The 17,243-nt window shown below is 35.8% G+C and overlaps 1 non-coding gene across 1 annotated transcript; it reads left to right on the top strand.

Annotated features, from left to right (window-relative positions):
• The first annotated feature begins 1,251 nt into the window (after positions 1 to 1,251).
• On the top strand, positions 1,252 to 1,332 carry LOC112427499 (small nucleolar RNA SNORD66). The gene has a single exon (XR_003019091.1). It is a non-coding gene; the product is annotated as a small nucleolar RNA SNORD66 (small nucleolar RNA).
• Positions 1,333 to 17,243: the final 15,911 nt, after the last annotated feature.

The following is a 17,243-nucleotide window of genomic DNA, read 5'->3' as shown; positions in this document are numbered from 1 at the left end:
ATAACTGGCATGAAGTCACTTCACCGAATTTTGTTGGACAAAGCAAGGCACAGTGACCATGCCCAGCTTCAAGGAGTGGGAAAGATGGACCTGCACCCTAGTTTCTGTACCACTTCTTCCACCGTACTTCCATTGTGTCCTCCCCGTCTGTCTCCCTTTTTGGTTTTAAGCTTTCTATTAGCATATCATTTCTTTCTAAAGTAGAATTGCAGTACCTTTTAGCATGAAGATTTTGGTTTCTAAAAATTATAAGGAGATTCCTCAGAGGGCAGTTAATACTGAAAGTAGCTCAAAAAGAGTCACTGTTTTCAAAGTTAGATATTTCTGAATGAAAATGCATAAAAGCAGCCTTATTTCCTTTCTTCAGTTTTAAATGAAACAAAATTAAATTTATTTTAAATTTCATAATGTTTCCAATTAAAGTATGATGTTAACTTAGAATAAAAGCAGTGACGATCCTGTAAATGTCACTTCACTAATTCTTGTTCTTGCTATAAAAAGTTTAAAGTAAACAAACAAGGGAAATGGCTATAATAAAGGAAAGAAACAACAAAACCTTAGGTTTGTATGGCTTCTTAGATGGACAGTTATTGGTTTATTGCCACTTTATAGATGATGTACAAAGAGATTAAAAACAAAATATCTTCAGAATTAAGATATTAAGGTAGAAAAATATCCTAAAGTATTAAGGAACAGAGAGATTAAGAGACATGCCTATTTAAGTGGAAACACCAGGCTTTGGCTTGAGTGTTTTGACTTATCTCCCAGAATTCTTTGCACAATACCAAGCTGTAACAATAGATGAATTTGCATTTTTCTTCCTGAGTTGAAGAAAACAGTAGTAAAGGATTGCCATCTATCTGAACAAGCATGACTGAAAAGACCAATGAATTTGGTAATTTTCCAAAACTCTTAGCTTAAGAAAGATTATTTTAATCAATACATAATTTTTTGACATTTATTTTTACCAAAAATTTTCATCTCACCCATATCAGTCTCTAATTTTTATTTAATCACCTTATTTCCATAAATATTTGTGTTCTCATCAGCTGTTGCTTTTCTCATGAGCCATACTGTTCTGTTATCTGAGAACATCCTAAGGGGTCTATTTCAGTATGTTTGGCCATACTATGATTTCCAATAACTCACCAAAAAAAGAAAAAGAGCTCACCAATTTTAGTCATCTAGTGAAGCAGATAATTTCAAAGATGTCTTTTCTAAGTTCTTCTTAGAAAGAAGTTGAGCCTTCCAATCCTATGATGATTACTTTTATGTGTCAGTTTGACTGGGCCACAGAGTTCCCAGATAATTGATTAAACATTATTTCTGGGTGTGTCTGTGAAGCTGTTTCTGAATGAAATTAACATCTGAATCAGTAAACGGAGTAAAGTAGATTGCTGTCCCCAGTGTGGGTGTGCCTTATCCAATCTGTTGAAGGCTTAAATAAAGTAAAAGGCTAAAAAAGCAAGAATTCTCTCCCTCTGTCTGACTGTCTCTGAGACATTGGTCTTCAGAATTAGATTCAGCCTGGAACTTACACTGACTCTCCTGTTCTCAGGCCTTTGGACGCAAATTGAAACTATATCATTAGTTCTCCTGAATCTAGATCTCTCCATAGCCATTTGATCCAATTGCTTAATTTATATACGTGAATATTGTGTGTGTGTGTGTGTGTGTGTGTGTGTGTGTGTCCTATTGGCGCTGTTTCTCCTAAGAACCCTAATACAAGTCCCAAAATGGAATCCTGCACAATTCCACAACTGACTAGTCAAGTAACCAATCAGCCAATATCCTGGGCTATCATTTTACTTGCATAAAACTTTTGAGTATTTCAATAACTGTCAAAAAGCTAATAATTTGGTAGTTAGTAGTAATATAGGATGATAGAATATTAGGACTAGAAAAACCTAGAACCTCTTAAAACCTCTTACAGGTTATCTAAATTGAACCCCTTCATTGTAAACATAAGGAAAAAAATTATAAAAATTAAGTGACTTACCCTGGCCAAAGTCAATTAAAGACAAAACTGTAAACCAGATGTGTCTTCAGATTGTCTTTATCCAGTCTTCTTTCCACTCCACTAAATTGTTTTTATAGATGTAACTACAGTTTGCCCTGAAGTCTCTGCACTTTCTCTCATGGTCTCTCATTATGAACATAAGACACTAGAAGATGGCTAGTTGAATGCAGGCATGGGTGTAATCTACTCCCCTGTAGAATGGAATACAGTTTAACCATATATCCTCCCAAGTAGCAGTCAGCCAGTGTCACATAGGTACTAACCACTGATATTTAATGATCACATTCATAAGACCAACTTCCTAGAACAAAATTATGGTGACTATAGGTAAAGAACAGAATATATTGTACTGCCTCTTCATTTATCTAGCCTCAAAACATTTTTCCAAATATGTAAGGGGCAAAGTCCTTGTTGGGGTAATTTTACAGTAAGTCACAAAATGAAGTACTAAGAAAATTAATTCATTCTACAATTCAAAGTCGGAAGCAAGTGCTTGGGATGGATGATTGAGAGCCATTTACACAGGCAAACTCCCTGAAAGACAAAACATGCAGAAACTGAGGAATATCAAGGAACTATTCACATACTGAACACCAAAAGAGACTTCATGCTATTCAGAGAGGGGATCTAGATCTGAGAATACAGCACAGATTACCAACTGGATACTGTCTATTTGATACTCTAGATTCAAATACTATTAGGTTGGTGCAAAAGTACTTGTGGGTTTTGCAAGTTCATTTACCCAGAATTTCCAGGACTTAACCTACTTAAATTATCAGATACCCAGAGTTTAGATACTAACTTCAAAAGATATCAACAATTTAAAAAATATGACCCTTCTCCAACATCTTCCAGATGCATTCTCTTAATTTAGATTCCATTAAATGAATGAGTACACACACACACACACACACACACACACACACATATATATAATAACAGTTCATCATAAAGTCACTGGGATAATATCATCAGCACACACTCCAAATTATACTTCAACTATTACTATAGGTTTTCATTTAAAAATTATTTGTAGCAATTTCCTTTGTTTGCATGCTTCTGATATCTGGTCTCTGAGTCAAAAGATAAAAGAATCCCACTACTTCTACATTAAATTTGGAAAGCAGTATTAGTTTCCTGTAAATGTGTGTTATCATATTGTTGTATTACAAAGCATTGGCAATAACCAATGATCAAAAAGAAATGGGACTTTTTTGCTGGAGAAGTAAAATTAAGCCCTGAATCTTACCACCTCCACATATACACACATACATCTGTCCTCCATACACACATCTACACATATCCTAACACTCTCTAAGGCTAACCCTCACTCCAATTTCCTCTTGCAAATGCCAAGATGGAGGCAGAGTTCAGTTTGATTTCTGTGGTGTTTGTTTTTAACAACTAAACCCAAACCTACCTTAATTATGGCCATCATAAATGAATTAAATTAGAAGAATTTGCTGAGAAAACCAATTTTCTGACAGTCATAAATGTGAGTATTACTAAGCCCACAGAAAAGCCTTCACATTGGTATAATCTACTTGCATCATCTAGAAGGGAACACAGAATAAAGAACTCATTAAAAAAATAGTTGATCCAGTGTAGTTTACAACATATCCTGAGTAGATGAGTGTGGCGAGGGGGCATACTGGACACTGGAACCAACTACATCCAGAAGTGAAAAATGGCCAGATTGTACCTAAGTACAATCCACAGATGAACGATAGTTATACTGATAATAATGTAGCAACTACTTATTTCTCTAGTTTAATAATATTGGTACATAAAACTCACCAGCAAAGGAGAACATACACATTGAATGCAGCTACAAGTGACCATTTCATAAAAATGCTTTCAATGTTTAAAAAAAAAAAAAAAAAACCCTATCTTCACTGACCTACTCTCATTCTGTTCAAGATACTTCCCCACAGCTTCAGATTCTCACTCACCAAATGCCCTTCATATCACCTGTGTTCATCCTACTTAAACTGGCTGAGTAAGGCTGTATTTTATGTGTATTAAGTAATTCTTTCCTATGATACTTGCCAAAAAACATGTTTTCTTTTGTCTTATGGTAAGTTTCTTCAGGTTAGATTCTAGTTGGGAGATATCACTCAAACTGCTATATTTATTTATTTTGACACTCAAAAATAATTTTACTTGCTACAGAGTGGAAATATAATTTAAACATCTGCTGCTGAAACACCCGTCTTTGATACAAGGCATATTCATTGGCACAGTAATAAGCACTCCCAAAAATAAATACATAACGCACACTCTAAACACATTTGTACCACACATTGAAAAATAAAAGGAACAGATTTCCTTTTGGATCATGGATAAATGTATCATTTCTCTGGAAAACAAGGCTCAGCCAATTTGTCAAAATTATTGAGTTCAAAGTAGGAAGGTTTTTTGTTTTTTTTTTTTTTTAGCCTACTGGATTTTTGATATTTGAATTTAATAAAGAGGCTTTAAATAGCCTTCTTGTGCATGTTGTCACTCTGAAAATAAGAACTATAAGCTCCTGCTTTTAAATTGTTCCCCAAATGTTCCCAGAAAGCCAGAGAGATTTAAGCCAAAGAGTTCACCCCATGCCTTCTATCTCATTCATGAATTTCTAGAGCTCCAACTAAAATTGAAAGTAATTTACATCTGCAATATTCAGACTGAATTAAATTTCATGTTCAATCTACACCCCCCAGAAATGTTGAAGTTATGAAGGCATTATGAACTTATAATACCAGGCAAATTCCAGGCAGCCCTGTGACTTCGTTCCAGGTGGAATTCTTAAGTTAATGAAGCTAAGAGTACTTGCTCTCTGCCATATTGCAAATAACTATATTTAAGCCCTGGAGTCTACTACGGCTTCATCTGTAGCTCTGCTACTTATCTTCGAAAATCAGCAAGAGATCAAAGTTCCTTTTTAAACACTGAATAAGCAGCAAGCATACATTCAAAAGAACTGTCTTCTATACATTATCCTGGAAAGTCTTCATATCTTTTAAAAGAAAAGTGATTTCACAGATGCACTTGAATAAATAAAGGAAATTTTCGGTTGCCTGAAAAAAAATGTCTCTTTAGTCAATGAACCAGAAACAAAGACTGAAAAAAACATGGCTTGTTCAGTTTTGAAAGTCCTGTTAACCACTCCACTGAGCTCCACTCTAGAATCAAAATGTTAAGTCTTTTGTCTTCCTGTCATGTATTGTAGAAACAAAAATGTTCATAAAAGAACTCTTTTTTTCATATGAAAGTACTAGAGTCATACATATGGGATTCATATTTAAATTTAAATAACACTCATTTTGTCTTAACATTTTATTGTCATTTTAACTTTTACATTAATCCATAGATTTACACTTCGCTTATTATTATTAGCTTATGTGTTCAGATTTCTTAAGAGTGTCATGTGACCTTTTAAATTTAATATAAATTAGAAATATTCCGTACTCTCCACCACAGTCAGAAGTCCACATTGTTACTTAGACGTCTCTATCTCTCCTGTCAAACAACAAAATCAAGTCAACAGGTGTGAGCTTGAGAAGCAGCCTTAGTCATCCCAAACTACACTCCCCTATCTGCTTGGCGCTCACAGCTCTACTCCCCTTTAGTTTTCCCCAGTTCAGCTTTGACCCCTGGTCTTCCTACTGTGTGGTTCTTGGTCATTGCTAAATGACTTAAAGGTATTTTTTCGTCGATCTTCTCCTTCATCCTGAGTGATTCTAAACTCTCACTCCTTCTGGTGGCTCCTCCATTTCCAGTTTGAAGAGATCGTCTTATTTCAGATGATTTTTAGATAATTAGGATGAGTAATTATCTAAAAATTAACTGAAGATAAAGTAATTATCTTCAGTTCTTATGGAGATGGGTTTATTTTTAGCAAGTAGCCAAAAATATATCCAAATTATGTGTTCAGTGAGTAAGCTGTCTATACACACATATATGGCTTTTCCCAAGCCTCAATCAGTCCATTAGCTATCAAAGCCTACATTTTATATATAAACATGTGCCATCCTGGCTCACTGCAACCTCTGCCTCCCGGGTTCAAGCGATTCTCATGCCTCAGCCTACTGAGTAGCTGGGATTATAGGTGTATCCCACCATGCCTGGCTAATTATTGTATTTTTAGTAGAGACAGGGGTTTCACCATGTTGGCCAGGCTGGTCTCAAATGCCTGACCTCAAGTGATCTGCTGGCCTCAGCCTCCCAAAGTGCTGGTATTATAGGCATGAGCCACCATGCCTGGCCAAAAAAATGTTTAATGATTTTCCTAAAATACATTTTCTATGTGATTCAGCCTAAATGGGGTAAATAAAACACATCCACTATTATCCAGGACTTCACTACACATACACACAAAGTAAGGGACAGATTTCTGGCTTCATGACAGTTACTAGCAAATTTCCTAGTCTCTCATTACTTATTTCCCCAAAATGTTGTTCGCTACCATTCCATGAGAAAATGTTCAATTTAAATCTTAAACCGAAGGTTTGTATCAATCTTCACTGCTCTTTTTAAGGGTGTGGCTTATTTGATTTCAGTAATGTGGTAATAACTACTCTATGCACAACACAGCCAATTTAGAACCATTTTTTATAATTTTTCTTTTTCCAACTTAAGATCACTAGGTATAAACTGAGTTATTCTAAGTGGAAGAGAGTCTAACATCAGTTGCTATTTAAATCCTGACATACTGTCATCTGTTGCTTTATAATTTGTGCCAAATTACTTCAGCCCAAAGCAAAGCACATGAAATTCTCATTATTAAATTTGCATATACTGAAGTTATTACTAAACTTTGAAACATTAAATATGATATGGTTACAGTTTAGTCCAAACTTATGAGTATTGGTAAGAACAGAAAAAAGTTAATACATCATCTATAGATATAAATATAAAATGAAATACATTCCTGCTATAATTCTACTACTAATGGAGAACAAAAAATTCAAACAGGCCCATTAACAATAAAGACATTATAAAAGGTGTAATCCTCTTCAAAATATCCAACAGAAGCCTTACTTTGTTAAAAATTAGGTGTTCACCAAGCAACTATTCATTGTATGAACTTGAATTTGCCCAACCTTGGGTACTGGAGGTTCTCAGTATCATAATAAGATTAATTTTTTATAAACACATCAACACATATTCAAATAAACATTTTTGTTTCCTTCTAATGCTTCATACAAGGATAATCTTGGTAGGTCATAAACTTATTTCAAAAATACAACTTAAATGAGTTTTGTAACTCATGTAGAATGACCTTTGTAGTCAATAAAAATTCATATATTGTTACTTTGAAGCCACCTTTTAAAAATCTTGCAGCCATAAAATTATAAAGATAAAATACATCTTTAAATGTTCTAGTCACACACCTCATGTTATAGATGAAAAAGGAAAGGAAGTCTAAAGAAGAGAAATAATTTGCTTAATGTTATAGACTCAGTTATACTTGTAAAACCAGGACTATTACCTAGAACTAATTACTGGATCCAGAAATAAATTATAATATTACCTGAAGCTCTTTAATATCTCTTATTTCTGTGTAAAAAAAAATTTGCTAGGTTAAACAAGCAACAGATTTCATTTGATTAACTGATCTTCAAATGATTTTCAAACTCACGCAACTGAAGATTACTAACAAAAATACCCATGAAGATAATCAAATACATGTAATAAAATGATAAATTTTTGCCTTGAATTTGAAGATGTGCAAATTCAAATTTTCAAAAGTACTGAGAAGAGTAAAATGAGATGCCATTTCTTTGCTTGTCAGAGTCTATATCAGAACTTTTTCTTAAAATGCTTTTGAAAAGGCCATAACTGATTATAAATCAGACTGCTAATTTATCCATAGATTTTGATGTGGAAATTGACTTCAAGGCATATATTACTAAGGAAATAATCCAAGAAACTGACAAATATTTATCTACAAAAATGTTCCTCACAATGTATAATGGCAAAGAAGGAGGAGGAAGAGGAGAAGGAGGAGGAAGAGGAGGTAGAGAAGAAGAAAGAGGAGAAGGAGAAGAAGAAATTTAAATGACCATCAGAAAGAAAATAATTATGGAAGAGCCATATGAAAAATATTATGCAGTCATTAAAAATTATCTTTTTAGAATAACTTTTAGTGACAAAGAAATAAAGAATCACAATACTACAATACATTTTAAAACCCAGGTATCAAATAATCATACAATGTGATGCAATTTTACCATATATGTTTATAAAAATGATAAATAGAAAACAACATATATAAAAATATTAGCAGTGGTTATCTCTGGGTAATAGAGGTATACAAGATATTCCTCAATCTTATACTTTCTATATTTTTCCAATTGTTTGCAATGAACATGGGCTATTCTTAGAAATAGAAATACAAATTTTTAAAGGCAAGGGAATCTGAAAGCACCATTTTATAGCACAATTGTATTCCCATTCCTCTGTCAATACAGTCTGTATGCTGTACTCTCTAAGAGCCCTGTCTAGTTTTGCTTATTACTTATCCCAACCAGTACTTCCTCCCCCAATACCTTCCATTTGTTTGTTTATTAATATAGTCTCAACGCAGGATGCACAGAAGAGAAAGTTAAATGTTTTTCATATGCTTAAGCGTATCCCAAAATAAGCACATAAATTCCAGCTTGGAGTTAAATTCTGAGGTCCCAAACCTCTGAGCCAAAATGTCAGTAATGCATTTCTTAGTAGTTTGTTACTGATAAAGGAAGTGAATGCTTGGTTTTCAAATGAAAGAACACTTATCCATAGAAAGAGGGAAAGGTAGAAGCTACTGGAAGTAAAATTCTCCTCTGACATTAGCTTGAGCTTCTTAACTCTTATCAAGTTTAATGCATAGAGTCTTTAGGGAGTCATTCTGATTCCTCTGTGTAATGGGACATAAAGTTATTACTAACTCTGTATTAATACCCCAAATATAAACACACAGGGGTATGCTTTAGATGTTTTGTCCCTTCCAAATCTCATGTTGAAATGTGACAGCCAATGTTGGAGGTGGGCCTACTGGGAAGGGTTTGGGTCATGAATGTCCTGTCCTCATGAATGTCCTGTCCTCACGGTAATGAGTGAGTTCTCACTCTGAGTTCACACAAGCTCACACAAGCTCTGGTTGTTTAAAAGAGTCTGACACTTCCTCCCTCATTCTCTTGTTCCCTCTCACCACGTGATGCGCCTGCTCCCTCTTCATCTTCCATCGTGATTATAAGCTTCTGAGGCCGTCATCAAAAGTAGATGCCAGCCAGCACTATGCTTCTTATACAGACTACAGAACCTTGAGCCAAATAAACCCCTTTTCTTTATAAATAACCCAGCCTCAGGTATTATAGCAACACAAGATATTATAGCAACACAAAACAGATTAACACATACTGGCTTGACAAAACATTGTCAAAAATATCTACGACTAAAAAGAAATTAATTTACATGCACTCTTCATGAAACCCTACCAAAATAACATCTGGTGGAGACTGGATATTTAAAAACAATTTCAGTTAACCTCATGTCTAAAAATCCCATTGTTATTCTGAGTATAATAAGCAATTACTCTGCATATCCTATACAGCCAGAAATTTACTGGACTAGTGGTTATACTTGATTTAAAAAAAAAAAAAAGATATAACAAGATATTCTCATTACTCCACTAACTTGCAGGAAAGTATTTGTTAGTTCCCAATCACATAAGGCACACAGTATTTATCCTGGCATTCCAAGCCTTTCCCAATTTTAGACACTGGGGACTGATGTACTCTAAAAAAAATTAGTAGTCTGATTTATAATCAGCAAACATCAATTGACATTGGTCTTGAGATTTGGGCCTAAGAAATCTGGAGGCCAGACTCTGCATCTGAAGGGATATAACCAACATACCATAGCACCCTTAAGTCTGAGCCCTGAACAGCCAGTTGCCCTGCCACATACTTTCATGCTACTTTTTTCCTATCCCTGACCACAGACACACATACACACACACACGCACACACAAAACCACCACCACCACACATGCCAAAGAATGAATAAAAGTGCTAGCTTTTGATGGGAGAATCTAGCATTTTCCCTCCCAAGTGATCAGGATGCTTTTATAGCAAATAGAAAATGGCCCTTAAGAATCACTCTTCAGATCACTTGACTGTGTCAGTCCTGAGGAAAACCTTGCCATATTGCTCAGTCTCAGACATTCCTTTGTGTAGACTCTATACAGCTGAGCCACCACATTTAGCTTAAAGAAAAAGTCAGTTGTTCTAAACCTTGGTATTAACCAAAGCTAACTATTCCTTTCTTTTCCGTCTTTGTTTATTTTGTTTCTAATTTCTTACCATCCTGCTTATCTCCCATTTCTTTCACCCTATCCATCATCACTTCCTTCTACTTCCCACTTGGGTCAACCACATATCTAAACCTTCCCGTTCTAGGAGGGAGTGCTCATCATACACACACTCATGTTGTCAACCAAGTTTCTGTTCTGAGTGTCTCAAAGTCCTTATGTATAATAAAAATTAGTCACATGTGTTGAAGGATACTACAAAATGAAAACAGCACACATGGTATCAGAAAGTTCCAATAATACCTGAAATGACAAGATAAAGGAGAAATATTACTATAACACTATCTTAATGGAGAAGCTCTGTTACACTCAGCTGTTGGTTGATAGATTATGTTGAGTATAGGTCATGGGAGATAAAACTAAAAATTTGACAAGTACTAACTTAAAATAATTAATATTAAATCACGTGAAAACCTAAAGAAAATAGTGTCAAGTTGTTAGCTTTTGTTTATTCTTTCTTTTTGCCATGCCTAGTCTCTCCAGTTTGACACATCAGATATGTAATTTTTAAATTTCATCTGTACTGTATCAATTTTTTTTAGTGAGACATGGTTTCACCCTCCCAGGCTGGAGTGCAGTGGTGCAATCATAACTCACTGCAGCCTCAAACTCCTGGGCTCAAGTGATCCTCCCACCTGAGCCTCCCAAAGTGCTAGGATTACAGTTATGTGCCACTGTGCCTAGCCCTATATTAATAATTAATGGAAAGTTACAGAGATTCTAATCAAATTAAATTTTTTTCGTTACACATCTTGACAAGGAAGAAAACATATGAAAGCTAACAGGAGTATTTTAAGACAGTGTTTCAGAAATTGAAGCTCACAAACCAACTACATCAGAATTATTCAAAGTGTTCCTGAAAACAATAGATATGTAACAATAATAGGGGTTACCTAAAACATATCACAAAAGACTCTCTGAGTTAGGGCCTGAGAGTTAGCATTTTTAAAAGCTCTCAACTGAGTCTCAGGCATTTGAGAACTACTGCTGTAAGAGACATTTTCCAATAGCTTGTCAAACCCAAAGCAAGTTACCATCCATCTTTCCTCATTAAAAGTCAGTATGATTTTCCTGTTTTCCTTCTCAAGTGCCAGATAATTCAAAATAAACTGTCCAATATCATTGTTTATCTAAATCATCAGTCCCAGCCTTTGTTTATTATATTGCATTTTCCAGAATACATCCAAATCTCTTTTCTCAAAGATTCATAGTTTGCACAGGTAGTACAATTGGCTTTACACAGAAATGTTTAAGTACTAAGATCCAAGCTTAACTACCTCTTGAACTGGTATCTGAATGGGGAAATAAACTAACTTAAGGCCTTGAATATCAATTGAAGAAGACATATCGAACAATAAAATAGCTATATAATTGAAAATAAGTTTTCTAAAATTAGATTATGCATTACAGGCTCTGAATCTTATAATTATTTAATTATAAATGATCATTATTTTAATTGCATAGTATCTCCAAAATATAATCAATGATTTCTGAAAACAACATTAACTGTCTGTATATATGAGAATAAAATATTAAGATATATTAATAAAATGTTTAATAACAATGACATAGTGGAGGATAGAAGATGCATGGAATAGATAACTCTTTGACAAACATTCTTCATTTCATATGAACCCTGGGCAGTTGCAAAGATCTTCATTCCAAACACAATGTATCAAAGGAAGGAAATACAAGGCATATTTTTAATTATCTTAAATTTCTCTTAAGTCACTTTTAATAATCAACAGTTTACACACACAAAAAAAAGATGACTATTTTAATAGAGAATAGAATGGAAGAATAGGACTAATAGAAATTGAACACATCTTGCTGAGATTTTTATTAATTCTGGAGGAGGAAAAATTGGAATTTAAAGCCAGAACTTCTCTGCTTAAATTAATTTTAATTTGTATCATTTCATTCCCCAACGTGACTTCAATCATTCTCAACTGATTAGATTGGTGCAAAAGTAATTGCAGTTTTTGCCATAATCATACTAATTCTGATGTAGGTGGTTTGGGAGCTTCACTTTCTAAAACACTGTCTTATAATACTTCTGTTAGCTTTCATATTCTTTCTTCCTTGTCAAGATGTGTAATATAAATCTCTTTAGAATCAGACACATTTCTAAAGTTCTGAATTAATATCCTCTAGGTACTGTATTCCATAGTTAAAATTGCTAGAAATATTTTGGCACTCATGCTACATATGTAGCTATATATACGTTTGGTCTACAAAAGCTTATTACTACATAGAAGTATGGTTCATTTGCATTAGAACAATATAGACCATCAAATGATTTTTAATAGCATAAATTAAGTATCAAATAAACAAAGCTTTATCATTCAGGGCCCTAATTATATTAGTCAATAAAAAATTCTGGTTACATCCCTGTCATCCAATACCTTGTAGAGTAGGTGATAATCAGCAACACAAAATTTTAACAATTCTAGAAAACAATACATAAATTATTTTCTTGTTGTGTTATTCTGGTTACAAACCATGATACTTATTTACTTTTCAGAAATTTTAGGGATTTTGTGATGAGAGAATTGAACAGAGTAAATTGAATGCTGGTCTTATAAATTGAGCTAGGAAACAGCCACTCGAATTCTATCTTATGAAACAGATTGAGAATTCATATGATTTCTTCCTTAAATGTTGGTAGAAGTCACCAGTGACACTATCTGGGCCCAGTACTTTTCATTTTGGATAATCTTGAATTTTTGAAACTAGAGAATATAGTGGTGATGTCTTTTCATAAGCTTTTAATTAAAAACTTCAAAGGACTTCTGCTTCCAGCCAAGATATTGTAACAACTAACAAGATCTGGATTTACTTTCCCATCTGAAACAACAAAAAATGTTGAACACAATATGTGAAACAAAGGTTTTTAAGACATTTGAGATTAGGCAACAAAGGACAGTGATCTCTAGCAGATGAAAAACAAAATGAGGGGAATCCCACAATTGCCAGAACTTACTGCCTTGAGTTTCCAACCAATAGCAAAAGGACAGGGTACCCAAGTGTATTAGTCCATTTTTTACTTCTATGAAGAAATACCCAAGACAGGGTAATTTATAAAGAAAAAGAGGTTTAATAGACTCACAGTTCCACAGGGCTGAGAAAGCCTTACAAACATGGTGGAAGATGAAGGAGGGGCAAAGGCACATCTTACATGGCACTAGGCAAGAGGGCTTGTGTAAGGGAACTCCCATTTATAAAACCATCAGATCTCATGAGACTTATTCACTACCATGAGGACAGTATAGGAAAAACCCACCCCCATGATTCAATTATCTCCCACCAGGTCCTTCCCACAACACGTAGAGATTATTGGAACTACAATTCAAAATAAGATTTGGGTGGAGACAGCCAATCTTCTTGGGTTTTCTGCCTAATCAACAAGATTCCCTGAGTTGAAGTGATGAAACTGGGATACTGGGGAGACCAGGGTAGTTAGAGATCACAAAACAAAATAATGGAAGACAGAGGCCTGCACATGGAAAAAAAGTTCAGGTACCTGTAGAGAGTTCTCCTTAAATCAACCTGTGAATACTGATCAGCACATGTGTGTGAGGAAACTATTCATGGCCAAGGAAATAACTACCCAAAACGATTAGAAAGAACATGATTGTTATGGACTGAATATTTGTGTCCTTCCCCAAAATTCATATGTTAAAATCTAATCCCCAATGTAATGGTATTTGGAGGTGGGGTTTTTGGAAGGTAATTAGGTCATGAAGATGGGGTGCTCATGAATGAGATTAGTGCCATTATAAGAAGAGGCCTAAGAGCTAGCTCACTCTCTATCTACCATGAGAGGACACAAAAAGAATCTGCCAGTCTGCAACCCAGAAGACAGCTCTAAGCTGAACACAACCACACTGACACCATGATCTTGGACTTCCAGTCTCCAGAACTGTCAAAATAACTTCTGTGAAAAATAAATCTCTGTTGTTCATAAGCCAACCAGCCTAGTGTACTTTGTTATAGCTGACAAAACTAAGACAAGTACCCAATACTCACCCAGGCCCAGTAATAGTATCTGTTTCCACCAGACAGATTAGAAATCTCATAATTTATAGAAACTGGTAGAATGTGCAGAAGAATCTTGACTCAGTCGTGGAACAAAATTGTCCCTAGACTAAATGCTATGCTAGTTTCACATAAGAAATCTTAAAAGCAAGACTCAAAAGTATCAAACAGTTCTAAGAGCTTAACTGTGTCCCAGAACAAAGTTCAAGAAAATTTACAGAAAATAGGAAAACATCCAATACGCAATAAAGTAAAAATTCACAACGTTTGACATGCAATAACAAATTAACAGGCATGTAGGGATGCAGGATAGTATATGCCATGATAGGAGAAAAAAACAATCTGGAACCAATACTGACAGTAATATTAATTAGCAGAAAAAAATATTTAAAAAGTTATAACTGCATTTCATATGTGCAAAAAGTTAAGTGGAGACATGGAAGATGTTTTTTAAAAGATAGAAATTCAATTTCTAGAGATGTCAACAACAATATCTGAGATGAAAAGTACACTGAATGGGATTTTTTTTCTTTTTTTTTCCATTGTTTTACTTTAAGTTCTGGGATACATGTGCAGAACACGCAGGTTTGTTACACAGGTATACATGTGCCATGATGGTTTGCTGCATCTAGCAACCAGTCATCCCGATTTTAAGCCCTAAATGTATTAGTTATTTGGCCTAATGTTCTCCCTTGCCTCACACCCCTTGACAGGCCCCAGTGTGTGATGTTCCCCTCCCTGTGTCCATGTGTTCTCACTGTTCAACTCCCACTTATGAGTGAGAACATGCAGTGTTTGGTTTTCTATTCCTGTGTTAGTTTGCTGAGAATGATGGCTTCCAGCTTCATCCATGTCCCTGAAAAGGACATGAACTCATTATTTTTATGGCTGCAGAGTTGAAAGGGATTAATTAAATATGAAATTTTGCAAAAAAAAAAAAAAAAAAAAAAAGGCTGAACTTCAAACCATTGCAATAGAAACGATCCAAAATGAAACAGGAAAAAATGAATCAAATAAATAAAGCACATCAGTAGACTACAGGACAACTTCAAGGAGTGTAAAGGAAGTGTCACTGGAGTCTCTGTAAAGAGAGGGGACAGAAAAAAATATTTAAAGAAACAATGGTTGAAATTTTTCTACATTTGGATGGAAAAAAAAAAAAAACTTGGGCCTTGAAGCTGCAAATATACCATCCTACCTTAAAAGCTCACAGTCTAAGAGAAACAGACATTCACAACAAATAAGCAAGTTGGCTCAGGAAAATGGCAGATAGGAGTTAGGACTAACTTGCAGTTCACACTCGGACAGACAGAGCAGCGTGTGAAGACTAATATCATGAACATTTTGCTCCAAAAATTACTGCAGAAACATACCAGGAAAGTTAAGATAATCCACAGACCTTTTGAAAGACTCAGTTTGCCACTGCAGGGTCCATGAGACAGTTGAAAAATTGTAAGTGCCCTAGGTGTGAAGGGGAAACACAAGCCCCCAAACACACATTCTCACTGGGGAACCTAAAGGTTCAGATAACAAGAGAAAGATTTGACCATACTTGGAACAGAGACAAATTTAGAGAGCTGAGCAAAATACAGGGGTAGAGGAAGTAGTGGGAAAAGCCCTGTGGGCACTTTCAAACGGTTTCCAGGGAAACCATTCCATTCTTGACTTAGTCTCACAGGGGTCCTTTGGGAGAGCTGCCAGTGGAATTGGGGAAAGACCACAGGGAGAAGGAAACTTCCAGCTGAACTTTATAACAATTTCACTCAAATGTGAAGCTTTCTCACAGTAACTGGAGAAGGGAGTGAACAGGGTGTGCAAAAAGCACATAAGCTGCAGCAGGCAAGGAGGTGCAAAACCTGAAAGCCCTGCTTGCCTTCTCAGCAGGGAGGCTGGTAGCCTGGGACAAATTCTCAGCCCCTCTCACTGGGTGCTGTTGGGGAGGCATGGTTGGACTGAGACTGGCCTGTTGAGCTGGATAGGAGGTGGATGAGGCCTGTCACTGCTTGCTTTCCCCCACTTCCCTGGCAACCTGTATGATGCAGCAGAGGCAGCCATCATCCTGTAAACACAAATCCATCAGCCTGAGAATCACACCCCCACTCCTCACAGCAGCTGCAACAAGCCCCACCCAAAAAGAGTCTGAGCTCAGATACGCCTAACCCTGCCCCTAACTGATGGTCTTTCTCTACCCACCCTGGTAGCTGAAAACAAAAGGATATAATCTCTTGGGAGCTCTATGATGATTCCCACCACCTGAGAAATCAGAATAACTATCCATGTGCTCCTTGGGCCAGGTTGTAACCCTTCCACACTACTGCAGTTGATATTCTCTTGAAAGCCCCACCTCCTGGCTGGAGGCCAACCAACACAGAAACAGCATGCTAAACAAAAGTACAACCAAGGATCCACACAGAATGTATTAGTCCATTTTCACACTACTCTGAAGAAATACCTAGACCGAGTAATTTCTAAAGGAAAGAGGCTGAATGAACTCACAGTTCAGCATGGCTGGGGAAGCCCCAGGAAATTTGCAATTGTGGTGGAAGAGGAAGCAAACACATCTTTCTTCACATGGTGGCAGCAAAGAGAAGTGCCAAGCAAAGAGGGGAAAAGCCCCTTATAAAAACCATCAGATCTTGTAAGAACTCAATCAGTATCATAAGAATAGCAGCATGGGGGTGCCTGCCTCCATAATTCAATTATGCCCCACTGGGTCCCTCCCAAGACATGTGGGAATTATGCAAACTAAAATTCAAGATGAGATTTAGGTGGGGACACAGCCAAACCATGTCATTCTACCCCAGGCACCTCAGGAATATCATTCTACCCCAGGCACCTCAG

The sequence above is a fragment of the Macaca nemestrina genome, chromosome 3, assembly GCF_043159975.1.
Source record: "Macaca nemestrina isolate mMacNem1 chromosome 3, mMacNem.hap1, whole genome shotgun sequence".
Lineage (NCBI taxonomy): Eukaryota > Metazoa > Chordata > Mammalia > Primates > Cercopithecidae > Macaca > Macaca nemestrina.
Note: the sequence above shows the minus strand (reverse complement) of the source record. Positions and strands in the feature narration are given on the sequence as shown.